The sequence below is a fragment of the Hyperoodon ampullatus genome (genome assembly GCF_949752795.1).
Source record: "Hyperoodon ampullatus genome assembly, chromosome: 4".
NCBI classification, from domain to species: domain Eukaryota; kingdom Metazoa; phylum Chordata; class Mammalia; order Artiodactyla; family Ziphiidae; genus Hyperoodon; species Hyperoodon ampullatus.
In genome coordinates this window covers 75223815-75236237 of record NC_136917.1, presented here as the reverse complement: position 1 = coordinate 75236237, position 12423 = coordinate 75223815, and positions in this window count along the sequence as shown.

Genomic DNA, 12423 nt, shown 5'->3' with positions numbered 1-12423 from the left:
GACATAAAGTCTCTAAATGACAGCTGTTACAATTTTAAAAGGACAAAATTAACAAGTATAGGTGTAACTTAATAACCATAATCTTAGGAAGTGCTTATCATCCATTTGTTCTTTTCTTGCTTAACTTCCTGTGTCGATTTCTTCTCTTCACTGAAAATCTTAAGACATTTGCAAATGCAAATTACTTTTACTGCACCTTGTTTCCTTGACTGAATCCTAACTGAAGGAACACCCCAATCTTAACATCTCCATAACTGCACTCATTTTTCCCCCTCAAATATAACACTGCTTCTAGGATTTCTTTTATTGATAAAGTACTAGCATTCATTTGTCATTAGAGTAATCTTTTATTCCTCCCTTTCACAAAATCAGTGTCCAAGTCATGTAAATTCCACAACATTGACATGTCTTAAATAAAATATCTTCCTTATATTCCCACAGCTTCTGCCTTACTACAGACTCTTAATACCTCTTTTAACCAGTGTCATCCTCTACCCTCCATTTATGACCCCTCCAAAGCACCCAAGTGACTTATATAATGATCATGCCACTTCTTTGCTTGGAAGCCTGCAGTGATTTTCAATTTTCATAATATAAGGTCCAAATTCCTAATACAGCACACACAACTGTTCATGTTATGGTCCTGCCTTTCTTTCAGGACTCGTACTTTTCGGCCTTGCAAAAGTACCTAGAGATCTGCCAACATCCCCTGCTACTTTTAGATAAAAGCAACAGAAACCCACCCAAAATATCTAAAGCCAAAAATGGAAGGAGATACTAGTGACAAAGGTATGAACCACTCACAGATTCTAACGTGGGTTAGAAGTACAACTCAGACCACAGGGAGTGAAACTCTGAATTAGAAATAATTAAGTTGTCCTTTAATGCATGGTCTCTAATTTCTGCCTCAGTAAGTCAGCTCCGTCCGTTCTTTTCAAATTCTTGATGTGCCTTCTCTCCTCAGCTCATCTTGTTACATGGAAAAGCCTGCCCACAATCCATAGTTCTATATAAAGTCTCCTGTGCTCCAGAGCCCATCACTGACAGATTATTCTGCTGTGTCAGTGAACTACAAATCTAGCTCAACTCATCACTACTTGGGTAATACCTGAGACCGATGGTCAGAGCATGTTTTAATTTTTTAAAGTCTTTTTGTCTTCTACTCACCAGTCAGTGTCTTCTTCCACAGGGGGGAAAAAAAACATGAAAAAGAAACATACTGAGCATATTTCCCTGGGGGCAGGGTGAGAGAAGCTCTAGCAGTTTAAGCTCGAAGTGACAGATGAGTGTGGAAGACACACTGACTAACACGACCAAACATACTCAAAGCCTCTGTGTTTCCACATGGAATACACATTTATCCCCCTTGTCTGCTAGGCTAACTATCCATTTTTCAAGATGCTATAAGCTTCTTGTGGACAGAGATTGTATCTTGCTTCTTGTTGTACCTCCAGATTAGAAAATATGAGACAATCTACAAATTATTGTTGAATTAATTAATACACATATTCTTGTCACCTCCCTACAAGGTATTTGCTGTCTCTTGCAGAAAAAAAGTGACCTCTCCATCCCTTATACCCTATTATAATATCCTCTAAATATATCTTTATTAGAAACTAAAATACTGGTGTACTTATTTGATTCCATCCGTTTACTAGACTACTAGAGCCTTGAGGAAATATCATGATATATTAATTTCTAACAACATTTCTAACCCATTACAGATGCTGAAAAATGTCTGTTATATGAATGACTGAATGGATGGGCAACTTTAACAAGCCCTTCACACTCCTAACATCCTTTTTGATTGATTCCATCTTTATGACAGCACTATTTTATGTAAGGTTTTATGGATCACCAGGAAGAAGAAATAAGTAAAGTTGCACAAACCTTGTCACTGTGCAGAACATGATTTACAACTGCAAGAAAAAGCACTTTCAGCCTATCACTGTTCCTAGTTTTGTTGGCTTTTCACTGGAGAAGCTGGTCTTCAGCACATACACTCTCTGAAGCATACTCAGGGGACTTTGCTAAAGGTTCTGATATAGAACTTTGACTGTTTTGCCCCAGTGACACAGTTATAAACAAGTCTCTGTGGAACACACTAATTGGCTTTGTTTTAATACCCTTTTATCACACCATACATAATTCTTTTGTTTGGAGATCATCTAAAGGGTATATCATATGCCAAAAATAATTAGATGCATTGTTCTTTCATTTCCTTAATGAACTCTACCATACTTTGTCTTTTTCAGTAAATTGCAAATGAATCACAGTTTGGAAATTAATTCTAAAGGAAAACAACTTTCCAAGCATGGAAATGGTAAGTATTAACTTCAGCATATGATCATCTGTCAGATAATACCCATCAGGGGTTTCTTCCCTAATAATTTGTTTCTGCAGCCAATGAAAAGCAGAGTTTCTGAACTTTGAATAGTGGCAAATTCTCTGTATACTTACCAACTTGTTTCCAAAGCTAATTAATTTTCTTTAAGCTATAAATATTTGTATATTTAAACATTTTTTAAATCTCTATACAATAAAGGAGAAGTGAAATTCTCTAAATTCCTAATTCTCTGGAAGTAACCCCAATGAACACTACGATTTAAAAAAAATTTTGTTTTTAATATCATTTAGGATTGCCTAACATCTTTAGATTTGCCTAATGTTAAGTTTCCCTCAAAGTTTTAAGCAAATTTGGTTGAGTAAACCAAAAGCAGTGTTTTTTTAAAGTTTCAAAATAGTCATCTCTAATCTGCCTATGTTGATTCAGGGTCATCTTAAATGTCCAATATAGAGAATATTTCTCTACAATAACCTCAATTACAATGACAGCTCTCTAATTTGTATGTATTTTGTCTTCTCTGCTCTCATATGACAGTGAAGTGAATAATTGCTTTCCAAAGTAGCCAATTACATCCACAGTTGATTAACTGCATTAAGTATCTACAGGACTCTTCTGTACAGTAGAAAATTTCAGGTATCACAAGTAAAATTTGCTTCAATTTTTTAAAGTGTGCCGGTCCATCACATTCAGTAAACATACACTATTGCTTATGGTAAATTCAATCCATTACGAAGTATCAACTGGGGCCATGGCAGAGGGGTAGAAATCATTTGGGAACAAATTGCTCTAACTTTTCTTTGCAATAGTCACATTCACCACATTCTTCCTTTGAAAGTGGTAAACACTTATAAGGAAAAATATAAAACTCATGGTGAAAACAAAGAACAATCTGGAACAAGAAGTAAAAGCAGAATTCACCTGCTCTTTCTTCTCAAGGGAATCTTAGAGGAAATCAGTGTGGCTGAAGCAAGTCCCACCACTGCCTCCAGCAACGCATCCCCTCCACATGGAAAAGGCCACTCTCAAAGCTGGGAGTCCACCACTTTCCACCATAGCACACCAAATTTTGATCACATAACCTGAAAGAGTCAGATTTGCATTACTACCTACCTAAACATAAGCAAAGCCCTATCTCATGCTCTCTCTAATTTGTTGAGGCTTGTATGAAAGAAAAAATCTTTGAGAGATAATTAAGGTCATGAGAAAGAGAGTCATCAGAAGAGAAGAATACAATTTGTCTCGCCTTTCTGGACAGAATATTAATCTTAATGAGTAGACATACCTGTTTCTGACTAAAATGATAGAGATGTGAAAGATAGTAATAGGACAGGAAATAATAATGAAGGTGGGGGGGATTTAAAGATAAAATTGTTATCATTAAATGTCTTTAGAGAAGAGATTGCCATCTCAGGACACCCAAGACACAACTACCCATTGGTTTACTGAACTGAGTTTAAATTTTTTGGAAAAAAATTGGGGAAAAAGAGGCAAGACACTTGAACCTTATTTTAGTTACTGAATAGCTTTCAGGAAAATATGTTTTATGATTTTTCATTTTATGTCATTTGAAGAGCACAAAATTATCAATAAATGGTACATAAAAATTAGTGAAAAATAAACACTTGATTGAATTACATACATAGTTCTTTGCCCTGAATTGTTAATTTAAAAAGATTTAAAAAAATTTTTTTATTATATCATTCAGCATTAGCCTAGGGATAATCCTTGGAAGGATATAGGTTGAATTAATTTATGCTATAGATTAAAGGTGTTAGAATCATAGGATAATTTAGAATATTAGGAATAGGAAGATATACAAAAGGCTAATAGTAAATGAGAAAATATTCTATGTCATTAGATACTAGGGAAATTCAAGTGTAAACCACAAAAAATTATACTTCCCATGCACTAGGATGGCTATAATAAAAAATGTGTTTTTTAAGAAAATGGAAAATAAAACAAGTGTTGGTGAGGATGTGGTGAAATTAGAACTGTCAGACACAGCTGGTGGGAATGTAAAGTGGTTCAGCTTCTGTGGAACATAGTTTGATAGTTCCTCAATAAATTAAATGTAGAATCAACATATGACCCAGCAATTACACACACACACACACACACACACACACATATAAAATTGAAAACCAGGTTTAAAACAAATATTCATCCACAAATGGTCACAGCAGCACTGCTCACAGTAGTCAAAAAGTGGAAACAAGCAAAATGTCCATCAGCTATGGAGTGGATACACAAAATATAGTATAGCCAAACAATGGAATATTATTCAATGATAAAAGGAATGAAGTATTGATCCACGCTACCACATGGCTGAACCTTGAAAACATTATATTAAGTGAAATAAATCAGACCCAAAAAGACAGGTTGTATGATCCCATGTAAATGAATCATCCAGAATAGATGAATCCATAGAGACAAAAAGCAGATTAGTGGTTGTCAGGGCCCATTTGGAGAAGGAAAATAGAAAGTGACTGCTTAATGGGTCCAGTATTTCCTTTTAGGTTGATTAAAATGTTCTGAGGGCTTCCCTGGTGGCGCAGTGGTTGAGAGTCCGCCTTCCGATGCAGGGGACAAGGGTTCGTGTCCCAGTCCAGGAAGATCCCACATGCCGCAGAGCAGCTGGGCCCATGAGCCATGGCCGCTGAGCCTGTGCGTCCGGAGCCTGTGCTCCACAACGGGAGAGGCCACAACAGTGAGAGGCCCGCGTACCGCAAAAAAAAAAAAAAAAAGTTCTGGAAATACACAGAAGTAATGGTTGTATAACACTGTAAATTTAGTATATGCCACTGAATCACACACTTTAAAATGGTTAAATTGCTGATGAAAGAAATCAAATATGACACAAACAGATGGAAAGATATACCATGTTCTTGGATTGGAAGAATCAATATTGTCAAAATTACTTTACTACTCAAGGCAATCTACAGATCCAACTCAATTCCTATCAAATTACCAATAGCATTTTTCACAGAACTAGAACAAAAAACTTTTAAATCTGTATGGAGACACAAATGACCCCAAATAGCCAAAGCAGTATTGAGAAAGAAAAATGGATCTGGAGGAATCAGGCTCCCTGACTCCAGGCTATACTACAAAGCTACAGTCATCAAAACAGTATGGTACTGGCACAAAAACAGAAATATAGACCAATGGAACAGAATAGAAAGCCCAGAAATAAACACACGCACCTATGGTCAATTAATCCATGACAAAGGAGGCAAGAATATAAAATGGAGAAAAGGCAGTCTCTTCAATAAGTGGTGCTGGGAAAACTGGACAGCTACATATAAAAAAATGAAATTAGAACATTCTTTAACACAGTACAGAAAAATAAACTCAAAATGAGTTAAAGACCTAAATCTAAGACCAGATACTATAAAACTCTTAGAGGAAAACATAGGCAGAACACTCTTTGACGTAAACTGCAGCAATATCTTTTAGGATCTACCTCCTAGAGTAATGAAAATAAAAACAAAAATAAACAAATGGGACCTAATTAAACTTAAAAGCTTTTGTACAGCAAGGGAAACCATAAACAAAACAAAAAGACAATCCACAGCATTGGAGAAAATATTTGTAAATGACTTAACTGACAAGGGATTAATTTCCAAAATATACAAACAGCTCATGCAACTCAGTATCAAAAAAATTAATTAATTAATTAAACAGACAATCTAATCAAAAATGGGCAGCAGACCTAACTACACATTTCTCCAAAGAAGACATACAGATGGTCAATAGGCACATAAAAAGATGTTCAACATCACTAAGTATTAGAGAAATGCAAGTCAAAACTACAATGAGGTACCACCTCACACCAGTCAGAATGGCCATCATGTAAAAATCTACAAACAATAAATGCTAGAGAAGGTGTAGAAAAAAGGGAACCCGCCTACACTGTTGGTGGGAATATAAATTGGTACAACCATTATGGAAAACAGTATGGAGGTTCCTTAAGAAACTAAAAATAGAGCTACCGGGGGCTTCCCTGGTGGCGCAGTGGTTGGGAGTCTGCCTGCCGATGCAGGGGACATGGGTTCAAGCCCTGGTCTGGGGAGATCCCACATGCCGCGGAGCGGCTAAGCCTGTGAGCCACAACTACTGAGACTGCGCGTCTGGAGCCTGTGCTCCGCAACGGGAGAGGCCGCGGCAGTGAGAGGCCCGCGCACCGTGATGAAGAGTGGCCCCCGCTCGCCACAACTGGAGAAAGCCCTTGCACAGAAACGAAGACCCAGCACAGGCAAAAATAAATATAAATAAATAAATATATTAAAAAAAAAATAGAGCTACCATATGATCCAGCAATCTCACCCTGGGAATATATCCAGAGAAAAACATACTTCAAAAAGATACATGTACCCCAATGTTCATTGCAGCACTACTTACAATAGCCAAGACGTGGTAGCAACTTAAACATACCATCCACAGATGAAGGGAAAAAGAAGACGTGGTACATGTATACAGGCCTACAGGGGAGGAGAAAAAGATTTCCTTGTGGCTTCATAAAATATACCATCTAGTTTTCCAAAACACACAATTCAGATGGTTAACATTACATAGAAAAGAATAGTATTCACAGCATGACCTCCAAGTGAATGTAATAAACTACAAAAAAAGAAAAATAAAGAGCTAAACTCTACAGTACAAAAATTAAGGTCTGGAAGATGAGTTCAGTTTGATGCAGAAGCATTTGAGAAAGTGGGATAAGACTTTGAGGTATGGATAAAAACAGATAGGAAGAGATGAATAGAGACACTTTGTTAAGTGAGTCAGGCACCATAAGGGAAAACCCAGGTGTCAGAATGAAAATATGTGTGAGAACAATTCTAAAGAATCAAATTTGACTGAAATTAGGAGGATATTTTGGGATATAGTAAACGATAATAAAATGAGATGTGCCAGAGTACATAGTTCCTTAGATGCCCAGGAAGAGTTTGAATATATGCAAAAGAAAGTGAAAAAACAGAGCTTTTCTCTTAGCCTGGGCTAAAATTGTCAGACTAGGAAGATGGCTTGGTTTTAATATGCAGTATAAAGACAGAAAATTCTAGAACCAAGGAAACAATCTGGAGGCTGTTAGAATGGGTTAACTGTGCAAAGATGAAGATCGAAAATGGGGAAGGGATGTGGAAGTAGAGAAGCTACAGAATGAAGAGCTATATCAAACAATAGTATATTCTGACAGAACAGGTGAGAGGGAGAGAATAATTAGAGAGGCAACAGAGTTGTCTAGTCTGGATTCCTCTGATAGAAATGAATGAGTGGGGTGACATATGAGGTCAATTTTGTCAATGTTAGGCTTGAAGCACTGTTAAGGAATCTATATAGATGAGATGTCAGGAAAAGTATTACCTTCCCTACCAACCTCAAAGTACTTCACAGGTAAAACAAGGTAATACGTATGGAAGTATTTTTCCAAGCTTATGTGTAGCTTATGTAGAAATATAGCTCATGTATAAAAGATGGTTTCATTGTTGCTTCCATTATTATCCATTACAATATCACATGGCTGAGATTCAAGGAGGCTCAAGGGTAGATAGGGTAGTGGATGTCTCCTTGAGATTCAAGTTAAAACTTGGAGCATGGATGAGTTTAGTCAGTAATATGGCTAAATAAAGAAGAGCAATGTGTTCATAGTATTCAGACAAAGGTCAAAGAAGAATGAATGTTGATATCGCAACAAAAGGTTTAGATTTATATAGCTGGGTAAAGGTTTGGTTTTCTTTGTCATAGAAGTTGAATTTGATATTAATCAAATTCAAGGTTGAACTTGATGTCAATCAAATTCAGTATTTAGACATGAAGGACAACTCAGTGTACTTCAGTTTTTTCAACTATTACTCCTGCCATATACACAGAGACACACACAAGCAAAGGAAAAAAAAACCACACACACAAAAATTAGATGGACAGTGGTATCATTGTATGCAAAGCAATGGTTTCACCATATTTTCAGTCACCCTTTATGAAACTAAAATAATGATTTATTATGTTTGTTTGTGTGTGTGTGTGTGTGTGTGTGTGTGTGTGTGTATGTGTTTTATGTGAAAGGACCAGCCAGGATTCTATGAGATCTTTGCAATACAATATTAAATGATTAGAGAAAATTACTGTTGATTTGTTTAGTGAAAGGGGAAAGGAAGTTGATTATCCTTAGCTTTGATAAATAAATTAAAGCAGCTAAATTCTGTACACACTGAGATAATGCTTTGAGTGAATTAATGGCTAAGGAAATCAATAGCCTATAACGTTCTTACTGGTAACAAGAATTAATTTAAAGCTTACAGCACAACAAAGTTGTTTTGCATGCAATTCCTCTCAAAAATAGATTTTCTTCCTGAAAGATTTAGTTTCAGACTTGTCCTTTCTCATTATTTAACACTCATAAACCAATATAGTGCTGTCTATTCTAACTACTATAGTTTTTAAAGTATACTATCAAGTCACATAGATGAGTACAATGAAATGTTACCTAGAAATTGTGTGGCACACATACAAAAAATTCAAATTAATTTTCAGTTTGTAATATACTTAATAATGAGCATGCATTACATTTAGGATGGAAATGAAAGTAAATACCATTGTTGATTTCACAAAATGATTTTATCACAATTCAAAAATACAGTAGCATTTAGATGAATTAGTTATTCTATAACAGGTTAAAGAAATACAATAATGATGCAAAGATAGTGAACATTTAAGAAAGAAAATTCTAGGGATGCTTTAACATATGCAAACTAGGATGTTATCAGGAAATTATCATGATGTAAGATGATTGACTTTTGCACAAACTCCTAACTATTCCTTAATTTTGCTTGTCCCATAAAGAGTTTTTTCTTCTTGTTTCTCACTCAATGTCATGTGCAAGTGTCTGTGTTCTAAAATGGGAGATTCTCTCTCTCCTCAAGAGCTCAGCATTCTGCTCCACTTAGCAGCCCTAAGGATTTGCATAGGGCAAATTATGTAAGCCAGAACTGAGGGTCATAACTGATAAAGTGAATATCAGCAGTTAATGGCCTTTTGTAGAAGATAAGAGTGGAACATAAAGGAAGAGAATATGCAGAAAGAATGCCAAACTGCAGTGCTTTACTGACAGTAAACATTACCTTATTTGCATATATTTACCAACAGTTGTCAAAAGCTCAAGATGCAATACATATCCTTTTCAGTTTAGAATTTTATTCACCCTTAAACAATGTGATGGAGGCCTTGTTTTGTTTGTGTTACTCACAACATCTGAATAGAGTACAAGCCCTTTGAGGTCAGGGAATTTGTCTCACTCATGCACCAGCACATATAAGCCTTGCACTTATAAAGGTGCCTGGGACTTGCACAATAAATATTAGTTGAATGAATGCTTATATAAATACTTGTTGAATTAAAAAAAAACTAAAGGATCATATTTCTTCTAGCTGGGAATATATCCTAATTTGCTGTGTTCCACTAACATTACAATCTCTGAGTCTCCATATGCTGAATCACATCAAAGAAAAATTATCAGATGGTACTAGCTAAGACAATAAGTAAAAAGAAAAAAAAAAGAAAGAAAACAACCTAGACAGTCAACAATTTATATAAATCTTTCTTATAAACAGTCCACCTCCAGACTCCAGAGCTATGGCACAGTATAGTGATACTGTAGAAGGAAAACTGCACTGGCCACTTGTTTAAAACAGCAAGGAAGACTTTATTCAAATCAACTGCAATAGAGATCAAGACTCTGCAGTTGGGCAGAGAGAATTACCTCAATTCAACTGAAACAGAAAACTTTTGTTTTTAAACACTAGGGAGAGGTATGAGCTAGTGGAAAAGTACTAGAGGTTGCTGAGGGTGGAAGCTGGTCAAAGTGATGAGGTCATCTGTGTTTGCTAACTGGCACTTATCAAAGTTGGGCTCACCCTCCTTCAGAGACAAGAGGGCAGGGGACCTATCTTTTTTTTTTTTTTTTTTACAGATAAGCAAACAAAAAGGTAATCATTCTTATCAGGAATTGTGATGACCAATGAAGATATCCTACTAGAGATATTACGGCTTTTCCTCCATTTTTTAAACATATTTATTGGAGTATAATTGCTTTACAATGGTGTGTTAGTTTCTGCTTTATAACAAAGTGAATCAGTTACACATATACATATGTTCCCATATCTCTTCCCTCTTGTGTCTCCCTCCCTCCCACCCTCCTTATCCCCACCCCTCTAGGTGGCCACAAACCACCTAGCTGATCTCCCTGTGCTATGTGGCTGCTTCCCACTAGCTGTCTATTTTACTTTTGGTAGTGTATATATGTCCATGCCACTCTCTCACTTTGTCACAGCTTACCCTTCCCCCTCCCCATATCCTCAAGTCCATGCTCTAGTAGGTCTGTGTCTTTATTCCCGTCTTACCCTTAGGTTCTTCATAACCTTTTTCTTTTTTAAAGATTCCATATATATGTGTTAGCATACGGTATTTGTTTTTCTCTTTCTGACTTACTTCACTCTGTATGACAGACTCTAGGTCAATCCACCTCACTACAAATAACTCAATTTTGTTTCTTTTTATGGTTGAGTAATATTGCATTGTATATATGTGCCACACCTTCTTTATCCATTCATCTGTTGATGGACACTTAGGTTGTTTCCATGTCCTGGCTATTGTAAATAGAGCTGCAATGAACATTTTGGTACATGACTCTTTTTGAATTATGGTTTTCTCAAGTGGTGCTGGGAAAACTGGACAGGTACATGTAAAAGTATGAAATTAGAACACTCCCTAATACCATACACAAATATAAACTCAAAATGGATTAAAGACCTAAATGTAAGGCCAGAAACTATCAAACTCTTAGAGGAAAACATAGGCAGAATGCTCTATGACATAAATCACAGCAAGATCCTTTATGACCCACATCCTAGAGAAATGGAAATAAAAATAAACAAATGGGGCCTAATGAAACTTAAAAGCTTTTGCACAGCAAAGGAAACCATAAACAAGACCAAAAGACAACCCTCAGAATGGGAGAAAATATTTGCAAATGAAGCAACTGACAAAGGATTAATCTCCAAAATTTACAAGGAGCTCATGCAGCTCAATAACAAACAACCCAATCCAAAAATGGGCAGAAGACCTAAATAGACATTTCTCCAAAGAAGATATACAGATTGCCAACAAACACATGAAATGATGCACAACATCACTAATCATTAGAGAAATGCAAATCAAAACTACAATGAGATATCATCTCACACCAGTCAGAATGGCCATCATCAAAACATCTAGAAACAATAAATGCTGGAGAGGGTGTGGAGAAAAGGGAACCCTTTTGCACTGTTGGTGGGAATGTAAATTGATACAGCCACTATGGAGAACAGTATGGAGGTTCCTTAAAAAACTACAAATAGAACTACCATAAGGCCCAGCAATCCCACTACAGGGGACCTATCTTTATTGATGATTACATTTCAAAGGGAGGGCTTCCCAGGTACTCCAGAAAGACTGTCCTGGGTTGTATTATAAAACTCTCAAGAGCCTGGAAGAAGATTTACATTTCAAAGAGGCAGAGAAAGAATTTACAATGGCAAGTTTTCTTAGGTAAATGCTCCCAGAAAAACAGGTCAGGGCCCTATAGTCAAGAAGTCTAAAATTTAGTGATGCTGAAGTGAATATTAAGGCTGTCTTGGTCAACGCATTTAGGGAGACAACAGAGTCTGAACTGTGACACTAGAGAATAGCTGGAAAATTCAGGAACTACTTCTTTGTAAGAACATGCTCCCTGGTTGTCCCCATATATAAAAATATGTTCCTTTAAGTTGCCTCACATTCTTCATTTTGCTTTTTATATTTACTGAAGTCACATCAATAAAAATTCATTTGATCTATTAAGCATTCTTTTAAAATCCAAATACTTTTAACATTGATCATTCAAGAAAAGTGAAGAGTACTTCATCAATATGGGCAGAAATTTTCAAATTAGTTTTTAAAACACTTGGTTGGAGGCAATGTAGAGATGCCAAAACTGTGTTCAAATTCTCACTTTAGTCTCTATTAGCTAAACAACCTTGTGCAAGTTTTTAACACTATGC